At 41.9% G+C, this 15,616-nt stretch overlaps 1 long non-coding RNA gene across 44 annotated transcripts in view; it reads left to right on the top strand.

The window, feature by feature from the left end:
• The first annotated feature begins 2,711 nt into the window (after window positions 1–2,711).
• Window positions 2,712–15,616, top strand: part of LOC147339896 (uncharacterized) — a 784,113-nt gene continuing 771,208 nt past the window's right edge. For 10 of the 44 annotated variants that reach the window (XR_015159683.1, XR_015159682.1, XR_015159684.1 and 7 more), the window contains exon 1: window positions 2,746–2,939. This is a non-coding gene — a long non-coding RNA (uncharacterized LOC147339896). Of the gene's footprint in view, window positions 2,940–15,616 lie in introns of all 44 variants that reach the window. The other 34 variants (XR_015159720.1, XR_015159719.1, XR_015159721.1 and 31 more) reach the window with 20 other exon arrangements.

The raw sequence follows: 15,616 nt of genomic DNA, 5'->3' as shown, positions 1-15,616 counted from the left end.
TTATTTTGAGCATTTGAGCTTTCTATTCCTCAATATAAAGCTGTCCATCCTCTAGACCTTGCTCAGTGGTAGTCATGTCCATAGGAGCAGAGTCAGAGTGTCTGTCCTGTGCTGGAGGGGCTGAGGTATGACCCTGAGCTATATGCTCCCTTTATTGCTGTGGTTCAGACTTCTGTCCTGTGCATCTGCCCATCTTCTTTCCTCACTGATGAGCTGATCCAGAATTTACAGAAATCTCACTAAATCACTTTATATCTTCCCCCACCTTTACTTTTCCCCAAGACTCAGGACAGGGATACCCCAAGCTGACATCCCTTCCTGAGAACCCCTTCCTGGCCCCGCTTAACCTTCCAAGGTCAGGCTGCTCCCCTCCCAATATGAAGTCACCCATAACTTTCATCTCTTGATACTAATCCCACCAAGGGAGAAGGGAGCCTGCAATGGGAGAAAGAAAAAGGTTACCTTGTGTTGTTCCTTTTAGGGAAGCCTCAACTGCCAGAAAACTGGTCTCCTGGATCCTAAAGGTGACCTTCTTCCACGTCTGCCAGACCTTTCCCATTGAGGTCAGAGGGAAGATAAGACAACTGTGGCCTGCTGGCCTTTCCTTCCCATCAGTGATGTGCTGGAACCCAGGTAAGCTGGCCTGCAGGTGATGCAGACTCCATTCCTGGCCTGTGAGGTATGTAACATGACCCACCCCCCTCAGCCCCGGCCAGCATCTGCTGCGCTCTGGGAGTGAGGGCAGGCATTCCTGTTCTTTACTGCTGTGTGCTCTGATGTGTTGCTCAGAGATGCTCAGCAGTTAATGTGGGCTTTCTTGAGCATTTCTTCTACTCCAGAGAGCAGATTAAAATGTTACACTGACATTATTACAGGACTCACTTTGCATCATCCCTAGTTTATGAAAATAATGAAACTGATTGCCAACTTGTTTCTAATATGGGTTACAGATTGCTAGGGCCCATCCCCTAATTGATCCTGGCACATCAGTGTGTCTCAGCTTTGTTAGATCCCTTTGAACAGCATAATTTCTGCATTTCTGTTCTAGTCCATCACTTGAATCGTGACTCTCTTTCCCTTCCTGATCTTGCCAGCCTCCTTTCCAGCACTCTCTCTAATCCATTGACCATATGACTGAGAGAGAGTGGTCTTTCTGAAGGGTTGATCTCTTCCTGGTTCTCTCTGGCTGGCCAGTATTACCCAGATGGCACCTAGGTTCAGTTCTCTAGCTTCGTGTCCTCTTCCCCAGCCATCCTCAGCCTCCATTATTTCCCAGAATGTATTTCCTGTTTTCACATCTTCCCATACATCATTCCCTCTGCTAGAATGTTCTCCAGAGTGAAACTAAGCCATCCTCCCTTTTGAAAAGAGTTCTTTGATTCTTTGTGGAGAAACTCTGTGCTCCCCCAGCTCCTTGGATGAACCTCTACTACAGCTCTATCAACTGTTAATTCATTATTTTCTCCTCCACCCCACCCTTATCACCATACTGCAAGTATTTTGTGGGGTCTTTTTTCTATTTTTTAAAGCCATGATTTGTGGCATGTGGCCTTCATTGGTGGCTCAGATGGTAAAGAGTCTGCCTGCAATGCAGAAGACCCAGGTTTAAACTCTGGGTTGGGAATACCCCTTGGAGAAGGGAATGGGTACCCACTCCAGTATTCTTGCCTGGGAAATCCCATAGACAGAGGAGCCTGGCAGGCTACAGTCGATGGGGTCGCAGAGTCGGACATGACTGAGCAGCTAACACTTTCACTTTCTGTAGCATGTGGGGTTTTAATTCCCTGACCAGGGATCAGACCTGCGTTCTCTGCAGTGGAAGCACAGAGTCTTTCCTCCCTGCTAGGGTGGTCCCCATACTGCAAGTATTTTGAAAGAGATTAAGTTTTATTCAGCCTTGCATCCTTAGTGTTTGAACAGAGTAGATGTTCAACACATATTTTCTGAATCAATCACTATAATAAAAAACCTCCACATGTTTTTTTTTGTCTTACACCTATGTTCATATTTAAAACAAAATTCTTTCTCTTTTTGTTTTGTTTAATAAATCACATTATCACTGTGTTGATTTTTCTCAAGTCTGTTTCTTGCCCTCTCAGAAGATACCTCCACAAGCATTGGCACCAAATAGCACTTCTTTTAGGAGAGTCTCTTGAAAATATAGCAAGAGCAGATTTTCAAACACATATTACATGTTTACCTGTCTTGACATTCCGAGTTTCTCTCACCACAATTAAAATATGAGTATCATACACATGGCTAGATGATTCTTCAACATTGGTAAAACTACCATTTAAATTCATCGCTCAACTTTGTTGATCTCTGAGCAGGTTTTCTTAATTATTCTGTCATGTTCTCTCTACTGGGTTTTCTCCCCACTGTAAATTGGGTTTAGTCTTCAGCTTTATAATAGCACCATCATTAGGGCTGCTTATAATGACTTTCCTCTGTGACCTGGCCTTGTTGTTCCACTTGGGCTTCCCATAGATTTTCTATTCTGCTTCCTAAACTTGAAGCAAAATCACCTAGAAGACTTCTTAAAACACAGGCTGCTGGGCTCCAAGCACAGAGCTTCCTGTTGGGTAGGTTTGGAGTGGGGCTGATTCGTGTCCTAACAGGCTCCCAGGTGATACTGATCACACTGAGATTCACTGCTCTGCTAGCATGCCCAGTGCTGGTCGGCAGTTTTCATAGCTGTATCCACTTAACTCATGTTGAGCCAGCCCTGCTCCAGAAGGCATATAAGGCCTTCCATAGGCTCAGAGTCATGGGCCTTCAGGCCGGGGTCAAGGAGGGGCCTAGACTTGGGCCTTTGCTCGGCGCTCTGGCTCCCATGCTTTGTCCCTTCCTGGGCTCTTCACTGCACTCACTGCTTCCTGTGGGACTAGGGGACTTGGGTTTTCCTGGCTCACTTTCTTTTGGAAGCTGAAGGGGAGAAGGTAAGTTTCTTTCCACCTTATGGGCATCTCTCTGCTGCCTTGGTCTCGATTCTTGATTCTGTGCTTATCCTGGTGTTGTTGGTTTACCTGTGCTGATTTCTTCTTATTGTTTATTAAGACTTTGGGGTTTGCCTGCTCTGTGCCCATGAGCTGGGATGTCAAGCCTGGTTCTTATCCACTGTTCCTCAGTGTTGGCTCGGCCAGACTTCCACGAGTACCTCCTTGTTTGCTTTCTTAAACATTGAATATTTACTTACGAGTACCACCTGGTTGCTTAATTTATGATTGTTGCTTCTTCTTTCCCCCTTTTGATTTCTCTCTGTGTTTCCAGACACCGCAACCACCTCCTCCCTTACACCCTGAGACTCAATGCTGGCTTGTTTTTTCCCCTATATAAACAATTACTTTTATGGTAAGACCATGCAACTTGACTGTAAGGTTCTAGTGCCATCTACACACATAACTTAAGGTAAAATTATTTTCTCTCCCTTTTAAACTTGTGTCAGTGAGGTCTATGAGCTTGCTATTCAAAGCACAGTCTGAGGGTCAGCTGTATTAGCACATTAGGGGAACTGGTTAGAAATGTGCCACCTCAGACTTAGCACATTAAAATCCACATTTTAGATTTTTATTGAAATATAGTTGATTTACCATATTGTGCTTCAGGTGTAAGGCAAAGTGATTCAATTTTACATATATTCTTTTTCATATTGTTTTCTATTATAGGTTATTATAAGATATTGAATATAGTTCTCTATGCTATGCACTAAATCTTTATTGCTAATCTATCTTATATATAGTAGCTTGTATCTGTTAATTGCCTATCCTTAATTATTCCCTCCCTCTCCCCCACTTTCCTCTTTGATAACCATAAGTTTGTTTTCTCTGTGAGTCTGTTTCTGTTCTGTTTATAGGTTAATTTGTACTTTTTATATTGTACAAATGAGTGGCATCATATAGTTTTTGTCTTTCTCTGTCTGGCTTACTTCACTTAGTACAATAAGCTCCAGGTTCATCCATGGACCTGCAAATGGCATTCTTTCTTTATGGCTGAGTGATATTCCCCTCTTAAACCTGTTGTTTGTTGATGGGCATTTAGGTTGCTTACATATCATGGTGATTGTAAATAGTTCTGCTATGAACATTGGGGTGCATGTGTCTTTTGGAATTATAATGTTCATATTTTCTGGATACATGCTCAGGAGTGGGATAAAATTCGCATTTTTAACAAGAGCCACAGGTGACTACCTATGCATAGAGGAAAGAAATGATCTATGGTACAGCTCCCATAGGATGAACTGCTACCACTTGACTAGACATGACTCACAATCTTAGCATGTCACTGGTTTTCCAGCTTCTTATCACTACTGATGTAATAACTACAAACCTATGCTGGTTGTTTCCCTCTGACAGTATGAACAATGATGAACAACCCATGATGCTGTAGGAACCCAGGAACTTACTGTGTATGAGATTTGTTATTTCTTGGGCTGTCTCTTTGGCAAAATATTTCCAATTATGTGAGTCTACCAAAGGAATACTGCTTGAATATGTTTTTTCCAGTTGTATTGAAATATAATTGACATACAGCACTATACAAGTTTAAGCTGAACAGCAGAATTTGACCTACCTACATCATGAAATGCTTACCACAGTAAGTTTAATGAACAGCCATTATTGTGTATAGATACAAACTTAAAGAAATAGAATGAATTTTTCCTTGTGATGAGAACACTTAGGATTTACTGTCTTAACACTGTTGTATGTCATATGAGAGTTGTTAATTGTATTTATCATGTTGTCCACTGCATCCTTAGTACTTAGTTATCTTATAACTGGGAGTTGGTACCTTTTGACCACCTTCATCCAATCTCGCCTCTCCCCAACCCCCTCTCCTCTGGTAATACAAATCTGTTCTTTCTTTTTCAGCATGCTTTTTTGTCTAGGATCTTATGTGGGCTTGGATTAGAGGCAGGCTACAAGTCCAGGGTGAATGAATACTATAATGCTACATTTCAGGTACTTAATGTAATGCTAGCCCATAGTAGGTAACCACTGGCAAAGTGTTGAAAGGGGATCAGGCTAGGTGAACTCACTCTGCCTCAGAGCTTGTGTAGTGAGTGGGGCCAGCAGTTGTGGTCTGCACAGTGACAAGTGACTGGCCTTATTGCCAGATGCCCTTCCTTCTAGGAGCCAGACTCCAGCCAGTGACTCAAAGAACAGAAGTCAGGTACAACCATTGCAGGGAGAGGGCTGTTAAGACACACCTGATGTCAGGGCCTCAGTTAAGACTGCCTCAGTTCAAGATGAGGGCCCCAGCCCCAAAGGGAGGAAAGTTGAACATCAACCTGGAGACCCAGGTGGAAAGGCCTTTATTCATAAGCAGTGCAGTAGAAGGAACATGGGCTCTAAAATCCAGCCCGAGTTAGGATCACAGGCCTGTCTCTTCTCACCATGTGACTTAATTAACTAAACCTCAGATGGTCTTCCTCATCAAATGAAACTGCATGTAAAGGGTCTTAGGGAGCATGGGTCCTCCACCTCTGGGATCTAATGCCTGAAGATCTGAGGTGGAGCTAATGTAATAATAATAGAAATAAAATGGACAATAAATGTAATGCACTTGAATCATCTCAACCATCCCCCACCCAGGTTTGTGGAAAAATTGTCTTCCATGAAACTGGTCCGTGGTGCCAAAAAGGTTGGGAACTGCTGGTATAGAAGGTTTCAAATAAGAGATGCTTAATCAAATGGTAGTTGCTATTATGCTTATTAAAATTAGAGGAATATAGACCTCAGAGCTATTTAGGTTCTTTGAATTCCCGTGGTAAGAGCAACAAGGCTAATTTAGACCTGATTGGTTGGAGGGTTGGGTATTTAATGTATTATATTTCTTGGTTGGCCAGTATCTGGGCAGGATGGAGCATGCACGCTCAAATCACAGGTGCTGTTGTTGCTCAGTCATGTCTGACTCTTTGAGACTCCATAGACTGCAGCACGCCAGGCTTCCCTGTACTTCACCATCTCCCAGAGCTCGCTCAAACTCATGTCCATTGAGTTGGTGATGCCATCCAAGCATCTCGTCCTCTGTTGTCCCCTTCTCCTCCTACCTTCCATCTTTTTCAGCAACAGGGTCTTTTCTGATGAGTTGACTCTTTGCATTAGGTGGCCAAAGGATTGGAGCTTCAGCTTCCATCCTTCCAATGAATATTCAGGGCTTATTTCCTTTAGGATTGACTGGTGTGATCTCCTTGCAGTCCAAGGGACTCTCAAGAGTTGTCTTCAACACAATTCAAAAGCATCAATTCTTTGACACTCAGTCTTTGTTATGGTCCAAATCTCACATCCATATGTGACTATGGAAAAACCATAGCATTGACTATATGGATCTTTGTTGGCAAAGTAATGTCTTTGCTTTTTAATAAGCAGTCTAGGTTTGTCATAACCTTTCTTCCAAAGAGCAAGCATCTTTTAATTTCATGGCTGCAGTTACCTTCTGCCATGATTTTGGAGCCCAAGAAAATAGTCTCTCACTGTTTCCATTGTTTCCCCATCTATTTGCCATCAAGTGATGGGACCAGATGCCATGAACTTAGTTTTCTGAATGTTAAGTTTTAAGCTAGCTTTTTCACTCTCCTCTTTCACCTTCCTCAAGAGGCTCTTTAGTTCCTCTTTGCTTTCTGCCATAAGGGTAGTGTCATCTGCATATCTGAGGTTATTGATATTTCTCCCAACAATCTTGATTCCAGCTTGTGCTTCATCTAGCCTGGTATTTTGCATGATGTACTCTGCATATAAGTTAAATAGGCCGGGTGACAATATACAGCCTTGATGTACTCCTTTCCCAATTTGGAACCAGCCTGTTGTTCCATGTTTGGTCCTAATTGTTGCTTCTTGACCTGTGTACAGGTTTCTCAGGAGGCAGGTAGGGTGGTCTGGTATTCCCATCGCTCTATTAATTTTCCACAGTTTGTTGTGATCCACACAGTCAAAGGCTTCAGTGTAGTCAATTAAGCACATGTTTTTCTGGAATTCTCTTGCTTTTTCTATGATCCAACAGATGTTGGCAATTTGATCTCTGGTTCCTCTGCCATTTCTAAATCCAGCCTGAACATCTGGAAGTTCTCAGTTCACATACTGTTGAAGCATAGCTTGGAGAATTTTGAGCATTACTTTGCTAGCATGTGAAATGAGTGCAATTGTGTGGTAGTTCGAATTTTCTTTGGCACTGCCTTTCTTTGGGATTGAAGTGAAAACTGACCTTTTGTAGTCCTGTGGCCACTGCTGAGTTTTCTAAATTTGCTGGGATATTGAGTGAAGCACTTTCACAGCATCATCTTTTAGGATGTGAAATAAGAAAGTGGAAGTGAAAGTTGCTCAGTCGTGTCTGACTCTTTACAACCCCATGGACTACACAGTCCATGGAATTCTTCAGGTCAGAATACTGGAGTGGGTAACCTTTCCCTTCTCCAGGGGATCTTCCCAACCCAGGGATTGAACCCAGGTCTCCCACACTGTAGGCAGATTCTTTACCAGCTGAGCCACAAGGGAAGCCCAAGTATATTGGAGTGGGTAGCCTATCCCTTCTCGAGCGGATCTTCCCGACCCAGGAATTAAACCGGGGTCTCCTGCATTGCAGGCAGATTCTTTACCAACTGAACTATCAGGGAAGGTGATAATCTTCCTGATCACAGGTGTTGACAATTAAATTTACTGTAGAAAGTTATTTGTTATACAATTGTCTGCACTAAAAAAATCACTGAGATGTGTGGGGCCACTGGTGGTCAGCAAGGCTAGATTCTACACTTAGGCTGCTGTTGAGGTCTGTCTTTTGGCAAGTAGGCATATTTCTGTGGGCCTCAATTTCTTGTAAACAGAAGAATTAAAATTAGATATCCCTGCAGATAATGGCATTCTTTAGGTGTCCCTTATATAATAGGGACTTTACCAGGAGTTCTCCGTTAATTAGTATTTTCATGATTGTATGTAGCCTTTTAAAATATGGCTACCAATACAATATTGTAAAGTAATTAGCCTCTAATTAAAATAAATACATTTAAAAAAAGGAAAAAAATATGGCTACTTATAGACTTACATAAAAATCCAAGTGCAGCCTTACCATCTAAACTCGGGTCTTCAGGCAATCAATGAGCTTGAACCATGGTGATGAGGGAGATAGACTAAGGCTGAGTCAAAGTTGAGTCTTATCTGTGATCTTAAACCTTAGAAGGACCTGTTACAGAATCTCAAGATTTTGGTAGCAACTGGGCTGAAAGGGACTATTAATGTCTTTTTTAAGCTGAGATCCTCCAGGTGAAGGTTTCAGTTTGAAAGGAGACTGAAGTGTTGTTGTTTTTTTTTTAAACAATTCTTAGATATATAACATCCTTTTTCATGAGCAGGGTCTTCCTGTATGGGATCTATTTTGCCAGTGAACTTGCCTGGCTTGTGTGGGTGCCAGAACCCTGTGCAGATAGAAGAAGACCAAATGTCACCCAGGGACCAGATGGGGGTCTTCCAAGTGTCCTGAAGTCCTATGTATTTTAATGTGCCTGCTATTGAGATGTTTGGTTAGTGCTTCTAATTCTTCAGGTTATGCATAAGTATCGTGTGAAGGGCTCTTTGAACTTAACTCCAAGACCCCATCCTCTGTGTGGATCTGGGGTAGGGCCTGAAAATTTGCATTTCCAGCAAGTTCCCAGGTAATACTAATGTTGGCCTGTGGACCAAGTTGGAGTAACAGAGCAGTAGGCTGCTTCCACTACATCGTTTTCTGTAGTGTGATTATCCTCTCATGTTTCGTGGCACCCCATCAATCAAGATTGTCACCTTTCCTTTTCCCTTACCTATCTTCTGTAAGGTAAAGGAAGAAATGGCCGAGGTGACCCTGCTGTCAGACTAGACTGGATTTATCCCTTACTCTGAAGGCCTCATGGCTTAGATGTCTTTCTGGATAAAGGCAATTTTGATTGTGGAAAATAAAGAGGCTTCTTTATGCCCAACCTTAGGAGTCTCCCCTTTTAACATCCTGGGGGCTAGATGAAAGCATCAGTAGACAACCCAACCACCAGATGTTTGCTTGATTTGTTGCTCACATCTTAAATCCCTTTGTTGGAACCGAAAGTAAAAAATAAAAAGTGACAAATACCAAACTTCAGTCTCTTAGACATTTTCCTCCCAACTGGTTTCTTCACCTTGCTATGTAACCTGTTGTACCCCAGTGGGAGCTCGCCAATGAGATGGGATTGAATGCTGCAGAATACTCCATGGTGGGGCAAATGGTCTCCCTAAATATAAGCCATGAATCCTCTGAGCAACCATTCTAATACATTTTGGAAAGATTTCTCACTGCCTTGTGGCCCTCTGAGTAGATTCCCAAAGTAATAAACCTAGATCCTAGACCAAAACAGCCTGTTGAATAGCTGTGTGACCTTGGGCTGGTTTCCTCACCTTTCTGGCTCCTTCTTTTTTTCTCTGTACTTGTTCTAAACCTGGGAGTTCGATTTCTTGTCTCAGCCAGACAGGTAGGTGGAGTGCAGGGTGATCTGTTGACTGGTACTTTGTAAATCTTAGGCTTAAGGTGTCATCTAGCCCCATTGTCTTGGTAGGGGGCTCTTAAGGGCTAAAAGTCCCCTTGTATTGGAGAAGCAGGAAGCTTGCGGCCCTGTCTGCCTAGGACAGTGAGTAGCTACTTCAGATACCTATGGTGTTGACCAAGTGATACATAAATAAGGGGAATGGGGAAGGAGTGATGGTTGGAAAGTGAAGACTGTGGTCAGTCAGTGTGAGCCCATGTGTTCTGTTGAGAGTGCAGCAGCCAGGAGGCCCAGCAGACTGGTGGCCCAGAAAAGGATAGCCTGGAGCTAACAGGCTTTCAGAAGTCAAAGCTAGGATACCCCTCCCCTATGCCTTAGCGTGATGCAACAAGCATTTTGAAAAGTTGTCAGATGTTTTCAGTACCTATTTAGGTTGAATTTGGCCTATAAAGACCTAATTTTGACTTTGCAGTGTGTGCATGCGTGCTCAGTCGTGTCCAACTCTTTGTGACCCATGGACTGCAGCTTGCCAGGCTCCTCTGTCCATGGGGATTCTCCAGCAAGAATACTGGAGTGGGCTGCCACTTCCTATTCCAGGGGATCTTCCCGACCCAGGGATCGAAACCACATCTCCTGTGTCTCCTACATTGCAGGTGGATTCTTTACCACTGAGCCACTTGAGAAGCCATTATCACTTCTACACTATGACAAATTGAGCAAGGAATTAAACAGTTTATTGACTACTGACAACTATTTATCACTGTGAAATTGCTATTGTTTCAGAGGCTTTTGATCCAGTTTCCCAACTTGGCTTTACTTATGTCTTAAGCAACAGATAATGATCCAACAACAGAGATTTTAATGAACATTAAAATAGAACTTAGGGTTCTGCTCCAAGCTCGGTGCAGAAATGGATCTACATATGTATATTCTATATTGGGTACTCTTTGGCTGCTGCTTTTTCTGCTAGCAGTTACATTAAAATGAAATAATGTAACCCACGGATACTAATGGCATATGGTATTAATACAAATCTATGACACTATCTCAAGCCTAGGAAAGTGAAGAGTGAACACCACTGAACAACAATGAGTAAATCTAGTGAATGACTATGAGTCTAAATTGTAGGCACTGCTGCTTTTCTCTTGCAATAATGTTGACTCATTATTCCAAAACACTGAAAGCAAAAGAGGGAGGTAAGGGGTAAGGAGAAAGCAAAATACAAACTTCAACTGGATGAAAGATACATTAAAAGGTAAATAATACCCTTGCTACTCCTGTTGCCTTGTCTGTGCTGCTCTAGGACCCTGTAGCCTGAAAAGGGAAAAAGATTAATCATTTTCACATTTCTGTTAAATGTTGTTAAATAATATGGAAATCTCCAGAATATGCAGCAGAGACATGTTAAAGTCCAATAACTCTTCAAAAGTTACTGGCTCAAGATTTGAACCCTTCCCTACATATCCTTGGCTTCCTTTGTGGTTTAGTAAAGAATCTACCTGCAATGCAGGAGACCCAGGTTCGATCCATGGGTTGGGAGGAGTCCCTGGAGAAGGGCATAGCTACCCACTCCAGTATTCTGGCCTGGAGAATTTCATGGACAGAGGAGCTAGTTGGCCACAGTCCACAGCTGCAAAGAGACGTACATGACTGAGTGACTAACACACACACATTTACTTGTCCTTAAGAACTCTAACACTCAAACCCACACATGTCAGCATAAGTGGGTGATATTATGCATTTCTTAAATCATTGGCCAAGAGATCATACTTTTTACAACTCTTGACACTCAATTTACAAAGTATAGAGAAGTTTTAAAATTTCCATTAAAAAAATAGGCTGAATACTTCAGACTGGTAGAGGGCAGAACCCTAAGTTTAGAAAGTATGTACCTAAAACTCTTCTCTGTCAGGCAGAACTACTTGCTGGCTAGGGCCACCAGGATCAGTATGTTCTATCTTGATGTCACACAACTGTGTGTGCTGTGTCTGGTGCTGTATAGAATTGTGTAGCTGATCTTGAAAGTCTTCTGGTCGCCTTGAGCCAGCCTTACTGGAGAGTACTATGTGACTACATGTGATAGCTATATGCTTCCCAAAGGTGTTCGGATCAATCATAAGGTGTTTTTCAGTATTTACTGTCTTCCTTAGACTTCTGAGCTACTGTATCCCAGTGTTAGTGTTTTGATATTGAATTTCCCTTATTCTAGAAGCTCAGACATCATCTAAGTAGTTGATTATACTTTCTAACAAGGGGTTTATCCTGTTCCAAGGCCTCCTCTAATTTTTAGGACCCATGTTTCATGCTTTAATTTTTTTGGTTCTTAAGACTTTTTAAACAAGTCTTCATTAAGTAAAATCACCTGTTCCTTGTCATTCTAGAAGATTCTTTATCTTGTCCTTCAAACAAATCTACGTCTGTCTGTAGTTTGGTTGGTCATATACAATAAATTAGTTGGAGACTGAAATATGCCTGCTGCTTTGCCACTCCAACAAAACTCCCAAAATGCTTCCTCCCCCGAACTAGTTTCTTCTATGACCAAACTATGGGTTTTGACTCCTTTCATTCTCTAAGCCTCTCAGGCTTAAAACTTTCTGAGCTCCATGCTGTTCAGGTTTACCTATAGCCCATCCTCCAATGGACAGAGCCCAGTGGGAATGGGCCACCTGGTGATAGATTCTTGGAGCTCCAGTATCTGAGCACATAGTTGGCCATACTCTCAGACTCCTAATGATATGTCTGCTTTGAACTTCAGAGACTAAGTCCAATGATAAGTTTACCTAAGTTTTATTTGATGTTCACAGGACTCTGTAGGCCACCAGATGATGGAGAGCAGACATTTGCCTCAAGCTTTTCAAGTCATAGTGGTCCCTCCTCTCAGCTAGTCTAAAGGCTATTCTGGGGGCAGGGGTAAAGAGCAATCAATTATACTTTAAAAATAACCATAAACTATTTTCCCCTTAAAATGTGAAGAAGTTTTATGGTAGGGAGTGTAGGACCTAGAATATATGCCTTCTGTGTGTTCTGAGTACTCCTGGGAATGTAAATTAGTAGAATGTACCTAGAAAGAAATCTGCCAGTCATCCTATCTACTCCCTTCCCAGGAACTTGTTATAAAGGAAATTATATTAATACCAATGAAAGTATCTGTACATGGCTGGCTTTATTATTATAGATAATAATGAGAAGTGAGCAACAAACAAATAGAACAATTGTCCTATAGTACTCTATGGAGTATTGGGTACTCATTAACAGTCATATTTTGAAAATATTTGGGAAAATAATCATGTTATTATAAAAAAAGGAAGACAGAAAAGTAGAGCCTGACCCTAGTTGTATAAAACCCCATGGGGCATTTTTTTTCTCTCTTAGAGGTTGTTATTGGGTAGTACGATTGGGGTCCTCTGTCTTGTCATCTCCATTTACTGTACTTTTTTATTGCTTTTAGAATCAGAAAGTTATAAAATTTATTGAATGATTTGATGCCTTGACTGAGGCTTTTACTGTCCAGACAGGTAAATAAATATAGCCTTGAATTGTTGCTATTCTACTGCCTAGGAGTGATGGTTCAGTTACAGTGGCTAAAACCTGGCATATATGGGTTTGATTTAGGCTGGTGTCACCATGAAGGGAAGGCATTACAGAACAGTGGAAGTATAACAGGGAGGTGGCCTCAAAGATACCAGGTGAGGGTTCTGGTTTTAGAACTGTACTCAGTATCTAAGGACTGCTTCTTTAATTTTTCTATGCTGTTATCCATGTATTTACCTGTCTTTCTGAATTCATCTTCCATGGTTTTGTATTCACCTTCTGTGTTTCTCAATAGTTCTTTTCTCCCTCCATACCAGACTAGATCCTGTGTCTTGACAGGAACTGTGAAAGTGTTAGTCACTTCAGTCGTGTATGACTCTTTGTGACCCCATGGACTGTAGCCCACTAGTCTCCTCTGTCCATGGGATTTCCCAGGCAAGAGTACTGGAGTAGGTAGCCATTCCCTTCTCCAGGGGATCTTCCTGACCCAGGGATCAAACCTGGGCCTCCTTCATTTATAGGCAGATTCTTTACCATCTGAGCCACCAGGGAAGCCTTGTGAAATACCCAGGACTCGGTCCATTATGGACGACTAGTTGTGGTATACAGGTGGTTTGTGGTAGGGTTACATCCATTAGGAGATGAAGTTAACCAAGACTTGAGTGATTTGTTAATATCCCATCAAAGCCAGCTGTTGTTCAGGCTGAGGCTGCACACTCACAGGATGACTGAGCTTCTAAAGAGTTAGTCAAGGCAGAAGCACCACTATATGACAGGCTAATTCTTCAAGATCACTTGCTAGTTTATATAATCTCACAATCCTATAATTTGGGTTACTCACAATCTCATATTACTAAGGGGATATGCAAGTTTCATTGTGTTTTTGGATAAAATAAAGGGCACCTTGTTATATTTACATTTCAGATATACAGCAAGCAATGTCAATAAATTTTTAAAAGAATGTATCATATAAGTATAAGGTACCATATTAGTATGCCTCAATACTGCATGTGACAGATATATACAAATGATTTATCTGAAATTCAAATGTAGTTGGTTATCATATTTTTTATTAGTTAAATTGGCCCTAACTTTGGGTAACTTACTTTGCTCAAAATGTAGCAAAATACAGAATTTGAAAGTAGTTCTGACAGAGTTCAAAGCTTGTGCTTTTAACCTTGTATGCTGTTGACCTTTTATTTGTGTTGTGTGGATTTGGACAATGTGGGAGAAGTGAAGGCTTGGCATGTGAGTGTCCAGAGCTCTGAGCAGATACTTGGTTTATGCCAGCAAGATTACCCAGCAACTAACGAACTCCTGAATGACTCTTTCAGGATGGTCTGTGGGCCTTGGATGTGGTGTCTGTTCAGGTTGACAACTTAAACCTTAGTTAGGTTCCTAAACCCTAGTTTTGTCATCTGCCATCCCTAACCTTCACTTTTGAATTTGCTGAGATAATCTATATACTATAAAATTTACCCATTTTAAGTGCACAATTCAATGCCTTTTAGTTAAATTGAGTTGCATGGTCATAACCACAGTCTTAGAGGCTAGAGAAATGCCTTAAATAACCCTATTTGCTTGCAAAGAATCAAGATAGTTGTATAATGGCCTTTATGATCCTTAAAAGCTGGCTTTGTTGTAACCCATTGGATTGGGGGGTGAGGAGAGTCAGAGATAGCAGAAAGAGCCAAGACATTAGGTTTGGTGTTCTACAGACACACTTGGCCATTCACAAAGTTGGCGTTCTAGAGAAGACCTAGAACATGGACCAAACTGCAGTAAAATTGAGTTGCAAAATTGTGGAAGCAACCCAAGTGTTCGCAAACTGGGGAGTAGTTAAATGAGGTATTTAACACTATGACATACTATTCAACAATTAGCATGTGTCAGTTTGTTCCATTTTAAAACATGAGTAAGTGATGAAAGTTGCTCAGTTGTGTCCGACTCTTTGCAACCCCATGGATAGTCCATGGAATTCTCCAGGCCAGAATACTGGAGTGGGTAGCCTATCCCTTTCCCAGAGGATCTTCCCAGCCCAGGAATTGAACTAGGGTCTCCTGCATTGCAGGCAGATTCTTTACCAACTGAGCTATCAGGGAATCCCTAAAACATGGATAAACCCCAAACATTATTTTAAGAGAAGCCAGACATAAGAGGCCACATTTTATTATATAATTCTGTTTATATGAAATGTCCAGAAAAAGGTAAATCTATAGAAGGTAGGGACCTCCCAGGTGGTGCAGTGGTAAAGAGTCACCTGCCAGTGCAGGAGACACTAGAGAGGTGGGTTCCATCCCTGGGTCGGGAAGATCCCCTGGAGTAGGAAACGGCAATCCACTCCAGTATTCTTGCCTGGAGAATCCCATGGACAAAGGAACCTGGTGGGCTACAGTCCATGGGGTTGCAAAGAGTTGGACATGACTGAACACACACACACACAAAGTAGGCAAGTAGTTGGCTAGGCATGGAGGTGCGGGAAGTGAAGGGAATAAGTGTCAATGGGCAAGACATTTTATTGAAGGGATAGAAATGTTTTAGAACTGAGTTTTGATTGTTGCTGATACTTCAACAAAGTTACCTCATTGGGGTAGAATATCTCTTAAGTCG

The sequence above is a fragment of the Bos grunniens genome, chromosome X, assembly GCF_055505025.1.
Source record: "Bos grunniens cultivar Pamir isolate PY7600 chromosome X, Bosgru_T2T1.0, whole genome shotgun sequence".
NCBI lineage: Eukaryota > Metazoa > Chordata > Mammalia > Artiodactyla > Bovidae > Bos > Bos grunniens.
Note: the sequence above shows the minus strand (reverse complement) of the source record. Positions and strands in the feature narration are given on the sequence as shown.